The following is a 19,983-nucleotide window of genomic DNA, read 5'->3' on the forward strand; positions in this document are numbered from 1 at the left end:
GCTGGCGTCTCCACGCCCATGGATGGCCCTTGCTACTGCCTCCACGTCCCTGGCCAACCACCTCTGATCAACGTGAGGCCATGCCCTCCGCAGCCGCCATGACCGTCGTCCCGAGCTCCCCTGGGCATGGCTATGCCTGAGCACCACTGCGCCGATGCACCGCCGCTGAAGCCCTCCACGTTGACGACCTCTCATGCCCAGCGTTGCTTCGTCGCCAGCCGCTTCACCACTTATGCTTCGACTAGGAGCTCACCGTCGGTCACCCCTGGGCCTCCTACAACACCTCCCCGCTGTCCGCACCCTTAGTTGTTGCTCTGGTCAGCCACACCGCCACACCCCCTATGGCGCCGCCGAGAGACACTCATGGGTCACTGACGAGGGGCTCCCACTGGTCAAATACTGCTTTGACCTCATCCACGCCAGCATCCGATTGGGGAAACTAGTCAAGGAATTTTTTTGACCGATATGAAATAATTGAGGGGAGTAAAGGAGCAAAAAAATCAGGAGGTTATGTGAACCACCAAGTTTCTTTAGTGTAGTAAAATGAATTTTTTTTCTTTATTTTGCTGTGTCTAATAAACATGTAATGCAAGTCAACAAATTTTCTCCCGTGATACACGACGGCTATCACGGGATCCCTCACTGTCCATCGCAAGGGTCTAGCCACGCTGGCTATCCTCACGGCCCTGGTCCATCTGGAGGCAACGCAATCGGTGCGTTTTCAACAGTGAGACCCTTCCATCTCGCGGCTCTTCGCGTCTATCGAGGACAAGGCTAGATCCTTGGTTAGGGCGGGCGCGCACGGACTTAGCTTGTTACTTGCATATGGACTTAATATTGTACTCGGGCTAAGCAACCCGTCACCAATGCTCTGCAGCTCCTTGTCTTGCCTTGACATTGAGTTTGCACCCTACCTATTTCTGTTGTATCCTCCCTTCCAATCAATGAAAAGATACACACTCTAGTGTATTCGTGAAAAAAATGTCAGCAAAATTTCAGAGAAAAGAAGTCAGCAAGACCTCGGCCGTTCCCAACACCGGCTCGGTCGGACCAGCCCAGCCAGCTAGACCAGCACGCAGCACCCACCAAATCCAAATTGGCGGTTGGATCCAGCGATCCAGCAGCCACCCCTCGGCAGCACTTCACCGTTCCAATTGCTCCCCACCCCGACCGCAGTGCTCGCCGGAGATCTCACTAGCACGGCCGCGAGCCCGCCACGCCCGCGGCCATGTCTTCCGGGCATGACTCCTCCGGGACGACGCTGATGGATCTCATCACCTCGGATCCGTCGGCCGCCCCGGCCGCCGGCGCGTCGTCGCAGCAGCCGTCTTCGGGCGGCGGCGGCGGCTCGCTTGGGAGGCCTGCCCCGCCGCCGGCGCCGGCGCCAGCGGATCGAAAGTCGAAGAGGGCGACCCTGATGCAGATCCAGAGCGACACCATCTCAGCAGCCAAGGCGTTCAACCCCGTCAAGGCCCTCCCCCAGCGCAACAGGAAGAAGAAGGCTCGTCTCCTACGCGGCCGCGTACCTCATTTTTACGTTCTACGCACTCTTATTCATGCTGAATTCTCTGTTTCTCTGCAGCCCGTCTCGTACTCGCAGCTGGCGCGGAGCATCCACGAGCTTGCGGCGACGTGCGACCAGGTTCGTTGTGCTGCTTCGGTTGGATCGAATTGCGTGATGTGAGCTTGGATCTGTTGGCTTAAGTTGCTCTCTTCTGCACTGCCTTTTACAGAAAAAATCCCAGAGGCAGCTCGTGAACAGTGTGTTCCCCAAGCTTGCAGTGTACAATTCTGTGGATCCTTCGGTGGCTCCATCTCTTCTCATGGTAAGTATGCCATCTTTTAGTGCTGTCGCTCTCTCTTTGCCTCCATATTTCTGTATAGGCACCCCCTTTAGTTCGTACAAAGGGAAATGAGCCCACTCCCGGCCATTTCAGAATATGTGTTCTAAGACTGAAATCAGCCTCCACATTTCTTCATAGGCATCCATTTTAATTAGTACAAAGGGAAATGCGCCCTTCCATTCTCAAAAAAGCAAAATAAATGCGCCCTTCCCATAATTCTGCCATGATACTTAAATATGTGTCTTAAGTTGTAACTGAAACCAGACACCTATCGTAGTCTATACTAACATCAGCCTAATGTTCTTGTTTTACTTCAGATACCTTTTTTCTTACATCAAGTTTATTTCTGTATTTACAGCTGCATCAGCAATGTGAGGACAGAAATGTTCTGCGCTATGTGTACTATTATCTTGCACGCATTTTGTCAGATAATGGCTCCCAGGGTTTAAGTGCTGCTGGTGGAATCCCCACACCAAATTGGGATGCTCTTGCGGACATTGATGTTGCTGGAGGAGTGACTCGGGCAGATGTTGTGCCCAGAATAGTTGATCAGCTTTCAGCAGAATCCACCAGCGACGATGTTGAGTGTAGGCTTCTATACCGTGATCTCAGTGTACATCAAATCATAGCATGCAAAATCTGTATTCCAATAAAAATCTGTGCCCTGGTACAGCTTTTTCCTACTGATTACCTAGATATTTCATTGGTTCTGTTCCCCATTTGCACCAAAATTAGTCATGCTTTTTTTTCTCAAACCCTATGACCTCACCTTTTAGGAAACCGATCTCCTCATGGAGGTATTTTGCAGAGGCGTAGTGGGAATTCCATATTCTTGGTAATCATGTCCTGAATAAAAATGGCACCTTATGACCAAGCAAGTTTGTGCAACGTCTTAATTGAAAGTAGGCATACTGGCCATCTATTTTATGACCAAAGAAGCATTTCAAATATCTTCATGTTAGGGTCCACAAAAAAGGATATATTTATGTCAACCATATGTTTTCAACCTTTTGTCTTCTCATTTCAAGTTGTGGCAAATGATTTTTATTGTGCTTAATTATTAATTTAAGGATTCTGTTATTTGAAGTTCATGCGCGGAGACTTGCGGCTCTGAAGGCCCTAACCTCCTCTTCCACAAGCAGTTCCGAGATGTTGGAGAAGCTTAGTGAGATTGTGTTTGGCATTTTGGAAAAGGTTCGTTATACAAGTCCCCCAACCGCCAACATTGTACTTCTTTGAGCTCCTTTTCAGTGTCCCTGGACTCTAGCTAGAAGCTCACAAGTGTTCTCTTTATGATATATTTTGGATGCTTTCAGGTCGCAGATACTAAACAGAAACGAAAGAAAGGGATATTTACCAAGCAAGGTGGCGATAAGGAGGTACTAGTTGGATCCAAGAGTGTGCATTTAATTTATACACTGCTAAGTACTTTTTGTGTGGGTATATACACCCAACCCTTCTCAAAGAGGCGCATGGATATTCCTATTATGTACCTTCCTAACCTAATGATGGGCATCAAAACTTCGAAATTACATTTATTCATTATACCTCATCTGACACTTTTTCTACCTTATATAGCTAAATAAACAATGAACATGATGACAGGACTTCAAATATTTTGAGATTCCTTATCATGAATGCGAGCTATCCTTATGTTTTTCTTGTATCAATTTGGCAGTCTATTTTACGAAGTAACTTGCAATATGCTTCTCTAAGTGCCCTGAGAAGACTTCCACTTGATCCTGGTAATCCAGCATTTCTGCACCGAGCTGTCCAAGGGTGAGTAACTTTATTGTCTCTGGGAAGATAAATTAATCTTATTTTCCATCTTGTATTCATTTTTGCACCTGTTTTTATTCCATGAGTTCCCAAGAGGTTTGATGAGGAACAATAGATGAGGAACATGAAAATATAATTATATGTCAAATCTGTTTGGCTACTTCTAGATACTTCTGTTGTGGTCTAGTATTTCTTTTCTTTTCTTTATCCTACCTACTGTTTTCTAGAGTCTTCTAGTTGTGAGTAGCTATGAATAGAATGGTGAACCTTAAATAATGTTTCTAGAGTATTCCAGCTATAAGTAGAAGTATGTGAAGGCTTCCCAAAGCCCTATAAATAGAGGTCCTCACCTCTACTTTGTACCGAGACTATGTACCCCTACCGATAATAGAACTTGTTGTTCTTATCTAAGATCTTGGAGTTGATCTTGTGCCCTAGGAGTTCTGGATTGAACTCTTGCTGCCCTATCCGCCTACATTCGCCTCTAGAGCGATATCTAGCGCAGCACGTTGAAGCTGTTCCTTCAACACTTGTGCTGTACACATTGTAGCAGCAAGGTGGAGTTGCTCCTCCACAACCTTTGTGCTGCTTCAGGTGGTATCAGAGCCTCGTTGACCCATACTAGTTCTTGCTGTCCTCTCCGAGAGCAAGCTGCAGCAAGCAATGGAGCAATTGGAGAAAAGGATGGATGCAGCAGAACAACAAATCAAAGAGCTGCGTGAAGATCTTAATCGGAGATTTGATCAGCTGGTTGAGATGATAAAAAAGGGTGTTCCCCATGCTACCAATAAAGGAGATTCATCTAAAGGAGAAGAAGATGTTCATCAAAGGAGAGGTAATCTTGGAGCAAGACCGCCACAACAACATGCTGTTCAACGTGCTTCAAGAAGGCCAATTTATGTTGAAACTTCTGAAGGTGAAGAATATGATGAAGCCCTTGAAGAAGCTGATCTCTATGCAAACCGGAGAGTACCCAACCCTACATATGCAAGAGATACATACAAGGTGAAAGCTGAGATCCCAAGTTTTAATGGAAATGTTGACATTGAAGGGTGCCTGGATTGGTTATATGAAGTAGAGACTTTCTTTGAGGTCATGGAGGTTCTGGAAGATCGTAGAGTTCCTTTGGTCGCATACAAGCTGAAAGGAGGAGCCGGTGCATGGTGGCATCGCGTTCAAGAGGAGCGCAGGCTGAGAGGAGAACCTCGTGTTAGAACTTGGCAACAAATGAAAGGCCTCTTGAAAGGGAGATTTTTGCCCGCTGATTATGACCAGATCCTATTTATAAAAAAGGGCAACCTGGTGCATGTAGCTCCCGCTTGCGCAGGGTCCAGGTAAGGGTCCGACCACTTTGGGTCTATAGTACGCAGCCTTTCCCTACATTTCTGTAAGAGCCTGACCAGATCCTATTTATCCAATTTCAAAATTGTGCTCAAGGAAATAGGACTGTTTCAGATTACACGGAGGAGTTTCTAAGGCTACAAGTGAGGTGCAACCTTGCTGAAACTGAGGAGCAACAAGTTGCAAGGTACATCAATGGTCTCAATGATGCTATTCAAGATCGATTGATGATGCAACAAATCTGGTCCGTTGATCAAGCACAAGCTCTAGCCTTAAAGGCCGAGAGGTTTGTGAGGATGAGAAAGACAACTAAGGCTCCATATCCTCCATATCGTCATACCGAAGGCTCATCTAGGAGTCAACCTAATAGAGTGGAAGAAAAGGCCACTCCACCAAAGACAAAACAGCCCATCCCGAAACAAACTAGAGGCAAGGGTAAGGCAAATGAAGGCCCAAAGTGCTATAAATGTGGTAAAGAGGGACACATATCCAGCGGTTGCCCACTAAGGAAATTTGTTAACACGACTATCCATGATGGTGAAAGTGATGAGGAAGAATACAAATCTAAAGATGTAGACGGACAAGAGGTTTGTCAAGAAGAAGGCGAAGAGGTGGTATGTGTGATCCAGCGTCTCCTATGTTCCACACCACAACTCGATGACACACAACGGAAGAAAATATTTGAGAGGAAATGCACGGTGAATGGCAAGGTATGCAAAGTAGTGATTGATAGTTGCAACTGCGAGAATCTTATCTCCCAGAAGTTGGTGGACCATTTAAAGCTTGAAACCCATGATCATCCAAATCCCTACACTATTGGATGGATCAAGAAAGGAGTGAATATGAGGATCACCAAACAATGCAACCTGCCACTTTCTTTGGGTAAGCATTATCGCTCAAATGTGTTGTTTGATGTGGTTGACATGGATGCCAGCCATGTTCTTCTTGGGAGGCCTTGGCAATTTGATGTGGATACTACACACAAGGGCAAGGAAAATTCTTACTCTTTCATTTGGAACAAGAGAAAGATCATTATCTTACCAAACAAAACCGAAGGTAATACCTATAAGGAGGAGGGGAAAACTATGTTAACTATCTTCCATACCTCTCATGAGTTTATGGAAGACTTGAAGGAGGCAGATTTGTGTGCTGCACTTGTTGTAAAGGGAGAAGAGCACCTGACTGTTGAAATTCCAGCAAAGGTACGTGGTTTATTGGCAGAATTTCAGAACATACTTGGGGAGCCACATGGCTTGCCACCGATGAGAGGAATTCAACATAGAATTGACTTAATTCCGGGAGCAAGTCTTCCTAATCTTCCACACTATCGAATGAGCCCAAAGGAGCATGATATATTGAAGGAGAAAGCGGAGGAATTGTTGCAAAAGGGGCACATTCGAGAAAGTATTAGCCCATGTGCTGTACCAGCCCTACTCGCGCCAAAGAAAGATGGATCTTGGCGCATGTGTACGGACAGTAGAGCCGTTAACAAGATCACTGTAAGGTATAGATTCCCTATTCCCCGTCTGGATGATATGTTGGATCAGCTTAGTGGAGCAAGAGTGTTCACAAAGCTAGATTTAAGAAGTGGATATCATCAAATCCATATAAGACCCGGGGATGAATGGAAGACCGCCTTCAAGACAAAGGAAGGGTTGTTTGAATGGCTAGTCATGCCATTTGGATTCTCAAATGCACCAAGTACCTTTATGCACTTAATGAATCAAGTCCTTAGACCCTTCTTATCCCACTTTGTTGTGGTCTATTTCGATGACATCTTAATCTATAGCAAGGGTGAGGATGAACACTTTGATCACATTCGGAAGGTGCTAGAAGTACTAAGGGAAACTGAGCTCTACGTCAACTTGAAGAAATGTGTTTTCCTACAAACACAACTTCTTTTCCTAGGATTCGTCATAACATGTGACTGGCATTCGTGTTGATGATTCTAAGGTTGAAGCAATCCGAGAATGGCCAACTCCTAAGACCATTTCTGAGGTAAGAAGCTTTCATGGCCTTGCAACTTTCTATAGGCGATTTGTGAAGAACTTCAGCACTATCATGGCACCAATTACCGAGTGTTTGAAGAAAGGAAAGTTCCAATAGACAGATGCAGCTGAAGCTAGTTTCAATGAGATTAAACAAAAGCTATCACAAGCTCCTGTCTTGATACTACCTGATTTCAACAAGACTTTTGAGTTGGAGTGTGATGCAAGTGGAGTAGGCATTGGAGCTGTCCTATCTTAAGAAAGGAAGCCCATTGCTTTCTTTAGTGAGAAGTTAAGTGAAGCTAGACAGAAATGGAGTACCTATCAGCAAGAATTATATGCCGTTTTCAGAGCGTTGAAAACTTGGGAAGTGTATTTGCTGCCTAAAGAGTTCATTGTTTATAGCGACCATCAATCCTTGAAGCATTTTAGAAACCAAAAGCATGTTGACCGCATGCTAGCAAGACGGGCATCATATCTGGAGAGGTTTAACCATCTCATCGTGCATAAATCTGGAATAACTAGCAGAGTGGCCGATGCTTTGAGTCGTCGTGCATGCCTCTTGACTTCTTTTGAAGCTGAACTTCCGGGCATGGATCAAATAAAGGAGTTGTATGAGGGTGACGAAGACTTTGGCCATGTTTGGGTAAAGCACGCAAGGGGCCAACCATTAGGTGATGACTATTTGATGCAAGATGGATATCTCTTCAAAAATGATCGTTTGTGCATTCCAAAAAGTTCTTTACATGACAAGCTGGTTAGAGAGCTCCATTCAAGTGATCTTAGTGGCCATGTTGGACGGGACAAGACTATCGCTAACCTGGAAGCTCGCTACTTTTGGCCACAACTAAAGAGAGATGCTGGAAAGTTCGTTCAACGGTGCCCCGTATGTCAGACCTGCAAAGGCCAAGTCCAGAACACAGGGTTATACATGCCTTTGCCTGTTCATGTTGCTCCATGGGAGGACATTCCTATGGACTTCGTCTTGGGCTTGCCAAGAACAAGACGAGGAGGTGATGCTGTATTTGTGGTCGTGGATAGATTCTCTAAGATGGCTCATTTCATCCCATGCTGCAAGACAACGGATGCTCATCATGTGGCAAACCTATTCTTTCGAGAAGTGGTCAGACTTCATGGAGTTCCAAGGTCCATTGTCTCAGACCGTGATAGCAAGTTTCTTGCTGCATTTTGGCTCACTTTGTGGAAGCAATTCAAACACTGAATTGAAATTTTCTAGCACTGCTCATCCACAAACAGATGGACAAACGGAAGTGGTGAACAAGTTTTTGGGTAATCTGATCCGTTGCATTTGTGGAGAAAGAAAGGGACAATGGGATTTGGCTTTATCTCTTGCAGAATTCTCCTACAATAACTCCAAGCATAGATCCACAGGAAGGAGCCCTTTTTCCATTGTCTACACTAAAGTTCCATCACATGTGGTGGACCTGGTGAAGCTACCATCAAGGGGAAACTCAAAATCAGCATTGTCCTTTGCTGATAATTACGCCGAGTTATTTGAAGAGATTCGCGGTTCTTTGGAAGCACAAAATCAGAAATATAAACAACTTGCTGATTGCAAAAGGAGGCCAAAATCATTCAAAGCCGGTGATAAGGTGATGGTCTACGTCCGAAAAGAGAGGCTGCCTTTAGGTGTTAAAGGGAAACTTAGGCAGCGAAGGTATGGACCCTTCTCTATCTTGAGGAAGATAAATGATAATGCTTATGTGATAGATCTTCCAAGCGATATGGGTATCTCCAACACTTTCAATGTTGCGGACTTGACTCTCTACCATCCAGAAGAAGCGCTCTATGAAGATAACTCGAGGGCGAGTTCCAAACAACCAGGGAAGAATGATGAGGAACAATAAATGAGGAACATGAAAATATAATCATATGTCAAATCTGTTTGGCTACTTCTAGATACTTCTGTTGTGGTCTAGTATTTCTTTTCTTTTCTTTATCCTACCTACTGTTTTCTAGAGTCTTCTAGTTGTGAGTAGCTATGAGTAGAATGGTGAACCTTAAATAATGTTTCTAGAGTATTCCAGCTATAAGTAGAAGTATGTGAAGGCTTCCCAAAGCCCTATAAATAGAGGTCCTCACCTCTACTTTGTACTGAGACTATGTACCCTTACCTATAATAGAACTTGTTGTTCTTATCTAAGATCTTGGAGTAGATCTTGTGCCCTAGGAGTTCTGGATTGAACTCTTGCTGCCCTATCCGCCTACATTCGCCTCTAGAGCGATATCTAGCGCAGCACGTTGAAGCTGTTCCTTCAACACTTTGTGCTGTACACATTGTAGCAGCAAGGTGGAGTTGCTCCTCCACAACCTTTGTGCTGCTTCAAGGTTGGTGCTTCACATGGACAAATAGATTTGACGATTTGTAGCATCGTTTTCATGATTCTTTTCTTTGGTTGCAATAGTATCTCTTTGTGAGAAACGAAGAATGATGCATGACTCATATAGTTAATGTTTTTATTGATTTATTATTTTCAGTTCTATTTCTGTATTAAATTTATTATCTTTTAACATATGTGCCAAAATTAAGAGTTAATTTGCTGTCTATCTGTACAGAAAACTGTCTGCTTCTGCAATGAATTTACAGCCATGATAGTACTGTCGCATATCGTCATCTGCCAATAGTAGTTAATAGGAACATGCTGCTGCATAACTATCATTTTGTTCTCATCAGCGTGATACAACTGCAGGATTGAATTTTCTGACCCAGTTGCAGTGAGGCATGCCTTGTCAATAATCTCAGAAATCGCCGTTAGAGATCCATACTCTGTTGCAATGGCACTCGGTTAGTTTTCGCTGCTGTTAATTGTTTGAAATTTCTATTTTTATTTGTTAAGATAAAAGCCGTACATCGTTATAATTTGGAATGATTTATGCTCTAAAAAGTGGGCAATAATAGAGATGTCAACATAGAAATTCCAGTTAATATTTGTACATTTAGTTAATTTCTAACTCATCTGGTTTGATGCTAGTTCTGTAGTTTCTTACTCTCATGTATGACTTGATGTTTTGCAGGCAAAAACGCACAACCTGGTGGTATGCCTCATTATCCTTGTTTTTTAGTCCAGTTTTGAATTTTGATTTGAACATAAATACGTTTGGTCTTTCAGCTTATGTAAAACTCCCTCCATGCTTGAAAAGAACACATACACAGTTTATCTAAAGTCAAGCAGTGCAAAAGTGACTGAGTTTATACACACACAAAAATAATAATCAACAACTGCAATAACAAATTAGTATTTTAGTTCTTGATAGTTTTTTCTACAAACTTGGTCAAACTTTACACTGTTTGACTTAAGACAAAACTTATACGCCTTCTTTTCAAGCACAGAGGGAGTAATTGATAACTTTATTGTGTGCCTGTACGATTCAAGAAGTGCAGTCATAGTTGAATTTATCTTAGTTTGAAGAATTAAGTTTCCGCAAATACTTTTTGATTTTTTTCCTTTTTAGGGAATATTTCTTGATACTCCTTCTGTATTCAAAGTACAGGTAGCGCTAGGAATTTTATCTTCGGTTCGCATATCCATAAGTTACATTTACTTGTGCATCCACATGAAACTGTTATGTGGATAATTAGTTACCTGGGGAAAAACGTTTCCTTCTTGGCAGTTGCAATAATATTACTTGTTATAGGTTTAAAATGGCAATTCAGTGATACTTGAGGATCTAGGTTGCCTTAAGTGCAATAAATTGTCTGTTTCGAGTTTTGGACTATGACAACCATTGTTTTGGGAGGTTTTTAATTCACCAACAGTATAATTGTGTACGAATAGCTTTGATTGTTTCCATTCCACCCAGAGACCGAAGGGCATTAGAGGAACTCTTAACAGAACGCCAAATTGGCAGCCTCCAAAACCGTTTTGGAGTGCACTCCATGATTTTTTGGAGGCTGATGAGCCTACGTGCAAACTCAGATTCTCAAAAATGCAGCCTCCATAATTTCCCCACTCATTTTCGTTGCATCAACACAAAATTTGTACTAATATTTGGCATAGGTTTTTAACTGAATTTCGGCCAGATCAACCTCGAACATTTGAATAACATTGCAAACTAATAGTTCATTTGTGTGTGTGTGGGGGGGGGGGGGGGGGGGATTAGGCGCTTTAGTGACATTGTACATATCCAGGGGGCAAAATTGCTTAGCAACGTTTTAGAGAAGGGGAAATCTTCATACACAACTATAGATAACTAAACTAGATGCCGCGGGACTTGCCGATGCTGGATGCGGCTTTGAAGTCACGGGCGGCGGCCTTCCCAGCGTGGAAATGGGCAGGGGCCTCAGCCTCCCATGCCGTCTAGGCACCCTCTTCAGCATCGGGGTGGTGCCTTCCTAGATGGCGTGCTCCCTTTTGCCAAGCCCGTGTTCTCGTCGAAGATTGGGGCGGGTGGGGCGAGATAGGCGGTGTGGGGGGCGTCTCAAGCCTCCCTAGTCCCTACAGGTGAGGGCGCGGCGCTGGCAGCACCCGCGGCGGCTGTCTCGCGAGACTCCGCAAGCACGCGCTGGATGACGGGATCCTTGTTATCAAGATCTCTATGCCGACAATGTCAACTGTGGCGTTGTGTTCCTCTTCAGCGGCGGCTTGCTCCTCCTTGACAGCGGCGGCCATGGCTTCAATGGGAGCAGTCCCCTCCTGCTCCCATCGCAACTCCTCCTCTATTGGAGGCCGGCGGAGCCATGAGGCGGCCATGCTCCTGAGGGGGTGGCGAGGCCGATGGCGTCGACGGAGGAAATGGCGTGGGGTGATCTGTGGAGGGGACGGGAGAGGCTGAGAGGTGAGTGGAGGAGTTGCGACAGATGCGTCAGCGGGCGGCTTTTGTAGCTGCGGGCAGGAGATCGTGGCGGGAAATCATGGTGGCAGCGGGTGCGGGCAGGTGGAGACGCGACGGCTGCCATGAAACTTCCCTCCCGCCACAGCCAAATATGGATGCTAGAACCCAGTTTTTGGATTGCACTCCATATTTTTTGGAGGCCGAGGCGCGTATTGGGAGTCTGCTAGAGTGGGTTTTCCCACTCCTGTCCTCCATATTGGCAGTTCTTATGGAGTTTGGGGTCCCTTTTCCGAATCTGCTAGAGTTGCTCTTACCTGCCTTTGTCTATAAATGACCGTTTCCTGTTTTGTCAACTTCAATGACGTCACTCGTTTGATAGCGTGACCTGTCAAATTGGAACAGGCGCTCTTCAGGACATCCTTCATCTGCATGACGTTCTCGCAAGAGTTTACCTTGCAAAGTTGTGTCATTCAATATCTAGGGCACGTGTATTGGATGGTAAGTGCAGTTTGCTTTTGTTTTTTTACCAAGTCCACTTTGCGATTCCAGAGTGCATGTATTGATCTGTGCCCCTGACATAATATGATTTACACAGAGAGGCCCGACATAAAATCACAGTACAGTTCTCTCCTTTATCAACTCCTTTTGGATCCAAGTGACAGGGTCTGTTTCGAGGCAATACTCTGTGTTCTGGGAAAAGTTGACAACACATAAAGGTGGCAATGATGTTTCATCAAGTTATTCTTTGTTGTGATGTGCTTCTGTACCAAAGTTGGAGTTGCATGTTGTGTTGTTAAATCAATTATCATGTGTTGCAGCACTGAGGACAGAGCTGGCGGATGGATCCGGTTAACTAGAGAAATTCTCAAATTGCCTGAGGCCCCATCTGTAGCATCAAAAGGTCTTCTGTCAAAAGCTAGTGAGAAATCTTCTAAAGCAAGGCGTCCTCAACCCCTCATCAAACTTGTAATGAGAAGGTTTGTCGCATCTTTTTATGGATGTTCAAGTGGTTGGTTGGTCTCTCTGTTTTCCTCTATGCTAACCGTTTGGTTCTTATTCTATCAGGCTGGAGAGCTCTTTCCGTAGCTTTTCTCGCCCTGTTCTTCATGCCGCTGCAAGAGTAGTCCAGGAAATGGGTAAAAGCAGAGCAGCTGCTTACTCTTTGGGTGCTTATGATGAGGGAGCCAATCTTCAAGCTTATTCAGATAATGTTGAATCTCTTGATTCTGATGAGAACTCACAACCTGAAGGTACTGCGATTCTATCATAGAGTCGAGTCGTTCAGTTACATATTAAAACATGGAAAACCACATGCACTTTACGTTGGTTAGAAGTAATGTTGAGTCGGAGTCATGCATGTTGGTTCTGTCAATTCGTTCCGGGCCAAGTTTACTGGACAACTAGGAAACTAGAGATGATACCCCGCGCGTTGCTGCAGGAATTGGTTGCAATTATTTCAGTGAAATTGGGTGTATGAAACATTAGTATTAGACTAACAATATGTGAATTGAAACTAAAATACATATACCTTATTGTATTTGATTATTTTATAGGTGTAGAATATTTCTTGATATGAGTAGCATGCATAGTGCTTGGTCGTCATATGAGTATTTTCTCTTGCATGGTGGCATGATGAAGTGGCATAGGTGCATGTTGAGAGAATTGAAGTTAGTGGGTATTGAATATGAGTAGCATGCATCGTGCGTGTTAATATAGGTGTTCTCCCATGCATGGAGACATGATGAGGTGGCATAGTTGCATGTTGAGAGAATTGGAGTTAGTGGGGATCAACTTTTTTGGTATATAGGATATAGGATTGGTAATATCATGTCTAAGCATCTCTTTTAAAATCAAACCTGGCAATAATTCTTATATAAGCATGATTCTGAATGTATTCGGGCATGCTTACAGAGGTTTCATTAGTGAGTTACCTTAGGCCCCTCCCTTTTTTTGTTTGGCATAAAGTTATGTGTCCTATGTTTTATGTTATTTCATTTTGCAATAAATCATCTAACTGTTCTGGTGCATGTTGTAGCCACCCGGAAAGCTAAGCCACTGTCGAATGGACATGGTGGAATGGACACAGTAGCAGGGTTATTGGCGTCACTAATGGAAGTAGTGCGGACAACTGTAGCATGCGAGTGCGTATATGTTCGAGCAATGGTCATCAAAGCTTTGATATGGATGCAAAATCCACATGAGTCCCTCGATGAACTAAAATCTATAATTGCGTGTGAGCTGTCGGACCCAGCCTGGCCTTCTTCTCTACTGAATGATGTCCTGCTAACCCTACATGCTAGGTTCAAGGTATTGTATCCCTTTCGCTGTTAAATATTATGCAGGTTGCCTTGTTTTTCTTTTTATGAAGGTGCTCTTTCGTCCACATTTGATGGCTTTTTATCAGCCATGTGCCTGAAATCATTTTGAAACTGGAAGCAACCTTAACTTTCTGTAGTCACTTCGAGTTTCTGACGTTTCAATTATTTTAGAATAACACTGTTTAGAAAAACAATATATTATGACACATTTTTTATCTTGGTATTTTCTCTGCCTTCTTTCATACAGGATTATTGTTGCAATTAAATATGGTCTGAACTATTTTTAATTTTTGTTTTGCCCCCTTGTTTATGTGTTTTATGGTTATAGTTAAGAGTATATGCATTTTGCAGCTATTATTTTAATTAGTTGTAGTATGTTCTCATTTTTGTGGATTTTTGTTGAGTGATCTATTATTCTGGTTTGTTCTTACATGATAGGCAACCCCTGATATGGCTGTGACTCTGCTTGAGATTGCTAGAATTTTTGCTACTAAAGTTCCTGGAAAGATTGATGCTGACGTTCTACAACTGTTATGGAAGGTAGGCATTTTTTCATAAAATATTTACTAACGTTTTTCTGAACCGCCAAGGTTTACTTGATGAAAGGGGCCCCAACCATCTGAAGTCATTTGCAAAGCTGCAACGTATTGTATCATATAATCCCTGGTTTCTACAGCATTTTGGTCCTATGTTGTTATGCAATAGTTTTCATGACATTTTTTTGTATAATGGGGCTAATAACTTGAGTAGAAAATAACAATTCTTGTCTTCCCAGACATGCCTTGTAGGAGCAGGACCAGATGGGAAACATACAGCATTGGAAGCTGTGACAATTGTCCTTGATCTGCCACCACCTCAGCCTGGTTCAATGTCTGTACTCACGTCTGTTGATATGATATCCGCCTCTGATCCAAAATCTGCAATGGCACTGCAAAGATTAGTCCAAGCTGCTGTAAGAGCAAAACTTTGACTTGGTTAGTTTATTCATTGAGCATGGAATCAAAATATGTTTATGTTTTGGCCCTTCAAATGATCAACAGGTTTGGTTTCTGGGAGAAAATGCAAACTATGCTGCATCTGAGTATGCATGGGAATCTGCAACGCCGCCTGGTACTGCTCTAATGATGCTTGATGCTGATAAAATGGTTGCTGCAGCTAGCTCCCGTAACCCTACACTTGCTAGCGCTCTGACGCGGCTCCAAAGGTGTGCATTTAGTGGCAGCTGGGAGGTATGTGCCTGAAAAAAAAATTAGTTTCCTTCCCTTTAACTTGACAATTTGATCGAGTGAGACTGAGATGGTACTGCATCTCCTTGTACACGCCTTCCCGTTTTCCTTATCTTATGGTTTACATTTTGTAGATCCGTATCGCTGCTGTCCAGGCCCTAACTACCATTGCAATAAGGTCTGGTGAACCTTATAGACTACAGATATACGAGTTTCTTCATGCTTTGAGTCTGGGGGGTGTGCAGTCAAACTTTTCGGAATTGCAGCTAAGTAATGGGGAAAACCAAGGTGCGAGTGGTACGGGTCTTGGGTCTTTGATTAACCCAATGCTCAAGGTCTTGGATGAGATGTATAAAGCTCAAGACGACCTTGCTAGGTATGTTGTCCATAAAATTCCTCTTGCCTGCTCTGGAATTGTCCTTGAAATGGCTGCTCTATGGATTTTTGCAGGGACATCCGTCAGCATGATAATAGCAAACAAGAATGGAGTGATGATGAACTCAAGAAACTTTATGAAACCCATGAGAGGCTTCTTGATTTCGTTTGTTTATTCTGTTTCGTTCCAAGGATTAAATACTTGCCTTTAGGCCCTACCAGGTATGTATTTGTAATATTTGGGGTTCTAATTTCCTAGTGCAGTCAAGTTGCTCTTGCTCCTGATTTGAAGTGTTACTTCATCGTGGAAGTCATCTATGCAGTTAGAGCTGTACAATTCACCACTAAGGATTGTAAACTTTACCATCCGCTACATCTTTAGTGTTGTTTGGAGCCATACAATAGATTTTTTTTGGGTGGTGGTGTTATCTTGGACAAGCTGGATCATTTGCTCCATATGATGCAATTAATTGTACTGTTGGACCACCACATGCTGGTTATGGTCCATACTTCATATGGGCCTCACTGCTGTACCATAGGGTTTTCTTCTTCTTAATCCTAAGTGACAGTCTTAGCAATCCTCCTTTATTTGTAACTTCTTTTTTCAAGCATTTATGTCATCCGGGAGACAGTGGGAGGTCTCACATGTTATGATGTTTTTGTAGTGACCATCAGCTTTAATTTAAAGCTTTCTGATCCACATAATTTTCTTTACCTACTGGCTACTGCTAGTTTGCAACTTAAACTCTATGCGAAGGCCTATATTCTCAAATGTCTTTCACCCTGGAAAATACAACATTTAGAATTAAGTTCTGAATTGCTGTTGAGTAAGCTGTAATTTTACATTTGTGATTGCTTAGGGTGTAGGTTAAGTGCTATTTATTGCTGGCTTGTGCAGTTCATGAAATCTGCTTGACTATCGTATTTGTATCATAAGAGAAATGTTGTAGCATTCCATAAGAGAAAGTTGAGTGTAAATGACCTGCCTTTTCCCCCTTGTTTTTTTGGCTGGGATGCATGTATGATGTTGAATCTTATGTACAGTGCCAAGCTAATTGAGATCTACCGCAATCGGCATAACATTAGTGCATCTGTCGGTCTAAGTGACCCTGCTGTTGCTACCGGAATATCTGACCTCATGTATGAGTCAAAAGAAGTACATAAGGAGACCAGTACTATGCAATCCGGAATTGACCCTGATCTAGCTATGGCCTGGGCAGCGGGTTTGGAAGATGATGCCTGGGCAAACGATGCCCCAGGTGTGGACAAAGTAAGCATCTTTTGTGTTGATTCATAAAGGTTCCTGATACCTATCAGTTCAGCTAAGAAGGCTTGCTGTTAACTGTGGCAGATAGCCTGGTTGCTTAATCATTTCCGTACCAGCTCCCTTTTCCTCATTGCTTGTGCTCAATTAGAGAATGTTGCTTTTGATACACTTGCTTCCTTCTTCTTTGATCATATAATAGGTCAAGGATTTCCTTTCTGGTGCTGGAACTGATGCTCCTGATGTGGATGACGAGGAATACATGAATTCTAGGCCATCAGTCGGTTATGATGATATGTGGGCCAAGACAATTCTTGAAGAGGTGGATGCAAGTTTTATGACATTTTCTTAAACCACTCTACTCCGTATACTTATTTAGAAATTAAAGATAAATAATTCGTTTTGTTTTATATTTTGCAGGAAGATGATGGGAGGTCTTCTGGCGGGTCCTCTCCTGACTCGACTGGTTCTGTGGAGACGTCCATATCGTCCCATTTCGGTGGCATGAACTATCCGTCTTTGTTTAGTTCAAAACCACCAAGCTATGGGGCTTCACAACAAACGGTATTTTGCTTCATCCATTATATTATTGCAATGTTATCTATATCGTTTCTGTTACTGCATCTTACAATGCAGATATCATATTTGTAATGTTTAAATGTTTCTCTTAGGGAAGAGCACTATGCACTTAACTATGATAATCATTTCTTAGATCCTATGGCTCAAATGTGTATGCCGATATGGACGTTGCATACTATATGCGCTGCACCAGCTAGAGCTGGAGACTAAAAGTGTGGTTCACCAGCCGATATGGACATTGCATACTATATCCCTAATTTATTTTTTTGAATCGAGGACATAGGCACAACATCTGTGACATAAACTGTTAATCTGAATCCAAAATACTCGTTGAGAAACAAAAGAGAGAATTCGCACCGCAAATAGTAGCTAATCCAAATTGGGCTGTAAATTATATCAACACTCAATTTGTCTTTTTGTTTCTTGAGCTGTGTTTCGAATTTAGGCTTAAAATTTTGTAACTTGATTTTTTAGAGGTGCTAGGGTGGTTGGATGCACCTGGTGCACCAGAAGACCTGGTGCACCAGATACACCCTCAGTTTGAAACACTTTGCAGAAAACACAGGCGCCAGAGGAATACAAGAAGTCACCCAGTTTGTGCCTCCCTCGTATTGCCTGTGTTCCCTTCACTGTTAGGGTGCTACTGGGGTCTCACCACTGGTTGGGTGGCTCCTGTGTTCATCCTTGGAACATCATATAATTATGGCCAGCTTCAAGCAATACTGGAGCACACGAGTTACAGTAAAATCACTTCATATTTAATTATAATCGAACTTTCAGTATTTGAATATTAAAAGCTATATTTTTCCAGTTTCTGCAAGCATGTCCTCAAGTAGTGTATTGGTGTAGTATCTTTTTGTTTGCTGCTTCTACCCTGTGATTTCAGATGGCATTTGTTTAAAGAAGACTATTCCTTATATCCATTTGCATTTTGTTTCAGATACGTGAAGAACCACCATCATATTCAACATCTGTCCTACAGAAGCGTGAGTCGTTTGACAATCCCCTGGCGGGGCGTGGGGGTCGAAGTTCTGGATCTGGATCCCATGAGGATGTTGAGAAGAGTTCCGGGAACCCTCAATCTGGGAAAGCATTGTATGACTTCACAGCAGGCGGCGATGATGAGGTATGGAGGCTGTAATTCATGGCTACGTTTTATAACTTTCTGAAGTCCAATGCTTTTCTTTCTCCCGAGTTTGATGGGGTATTGCTTATTGGAAGACACGTTTTCTTTTCCAGAGAGATAATTATTAGTTTCCTAAATTAAATTTAGTTGGTGTGTTCATCTAACGCTGTTATTGTGCTTTTTAACTGGTTGAAAGTATTGTCCGCATATTCTTTAGCATGCTGGTTAATTAAAAAAAACTTATGCACCAAAACTGAATGGATGCGAATGTCAAAATAATCAAGCTGTCCCTTCTTTCTTGTCTTGGGGTGCAAAGAAGATAACACATACTAATTTATGTAACTGTTTTCAGCTGAGTTTAAACTCTGGAGAAGACGTGGATATTGAATATGAGGTTGATGGTTGGTACTACGTAAGTTATTATGACCTCACCATTTATTTAACTTGTTCCCTGGCTGGGATGATAACGATTTCAAATGTGCAACCGTTGCTATTTGCTCAGGTGAAGAAAACGAGACCAGGAAGGGATGGGAAGATGGCAGGTCTGGTCCCTGTTTTGTACGTGAGCTCGTGATAGCAATGAACCTTGTGACATACTACTCTGAAGAGGTGGGTGGAGCAAATGGGCCTAAGAATGAAACGCTGGTTAGTTTTGATGCTGTCCTGTGGAAGCAAGGACATATCCAACCCTCTCCGTGTGTGTGTTTGTACGGTGCGGCGGTATTGTTGCTGGTCTCTGTGTGCTGATTTTGTTTGCTATACATACGGCTAGGCCATTCAATTCATTGTTTACATGGGTGGATAGGAATTTGGGACACTCCATTCCATCTTGCATGCGCCGTTCTGCCCCACCGGTTATGCTTGGAAGGTTTCGGTTACACCCCGTGCCCAGTTCTTCCATCGGCTGTGCAATACATCCCATTGTAATTGTATAACTATTTAGCTGTGAAGAGGCTGTTGTAAACTGTAGGCTCAATTTTTTTTTTTACCCCACGATTCTTTTGGTATTGTGTATCGTATGGTGTGAACTGTGTGATTCAGTAGCAAGTAGTAGTGCTGTATTTTTTTTATGGTTTGTGTAAATTTTTGTTTTCCGGTGTATCTAGGATACATGAAAATATACCATAGTGAAAACAACAGGCACCTGATATTTTACTCATTTTTGCCTTCCCTATGTTCTGATCAGTTAGTTGTTGGCAATAGTTTGGCTGATACTACGTGAGTGCTCACGTCTGCAGCAATGTTGAGGTCATATCGCCCTGTCGTGTTCACGCCGCCTAAATTGTGTTGGCCAAAGCATGTGCATCAGACCGACAAATGCATCAGATTCACCGGATCGTCATTAGAAT

General features: G+C 43.1%; 1 pseudogene across 1 annotated transcript; it reads left to right on the forward strand.

The window, feature by feature from the left end:
• Positions 1-1,117: 1,117 nt before the first annotated feature.
• On the forward strand, positions 1,118-19,793 carry LOC123085383 (uncharacterized; annotated as a pseudogene). The gene is made up of 25 exons (XR_006439709.1): positions 1,118-1,501; positions 1,583-1,642; positions 1,734-1,826; positions 2,203-2,431; positions 2,932-3,038; positions 3,161-3,223; positions 3,523-3,623; positions 9,664-9,758; positions 9,989-10,009; positions 12,149-12,244; positions 12,342-12,462; positions 12,565-12,723; positions 12,812-12,996; positions 13,782-14,053; positions 14,503-14,604; positions 14,840-15,016; positions 15,105-15,293; positions 15,425-15,666; positions 15,741-15,887; positions 16,710-16,935; positions 17,132-17,251; positions 17,350-17,493; positions 18,449-18,634; positions 18,987-19,046; positions 19,137-19,793. The product of XR_006439709.1 is annotated as an uncharacterized protein (transcript).
• The last annotated feature ends 190 nt before the right edge of the window (positions 19,794-19,983 follow it).

Source organism: Triticum aestivum, chromosome 4A, assembly GCF_018294505.1.
Source record: "Triticum aestivum cultivar Chinese Spring chromosome 4A, IWGSC CS RefSeq v2.1, whole genome shotgun sequence".
In the NCBI taxonomy this organism is placed as follows: domain Eukaryota; kingdom Viridiplantae; phylum Streptophyta; class Magnoliopsida; order Poales; family Poaceae; genus Triticum; species Triticum aestivum.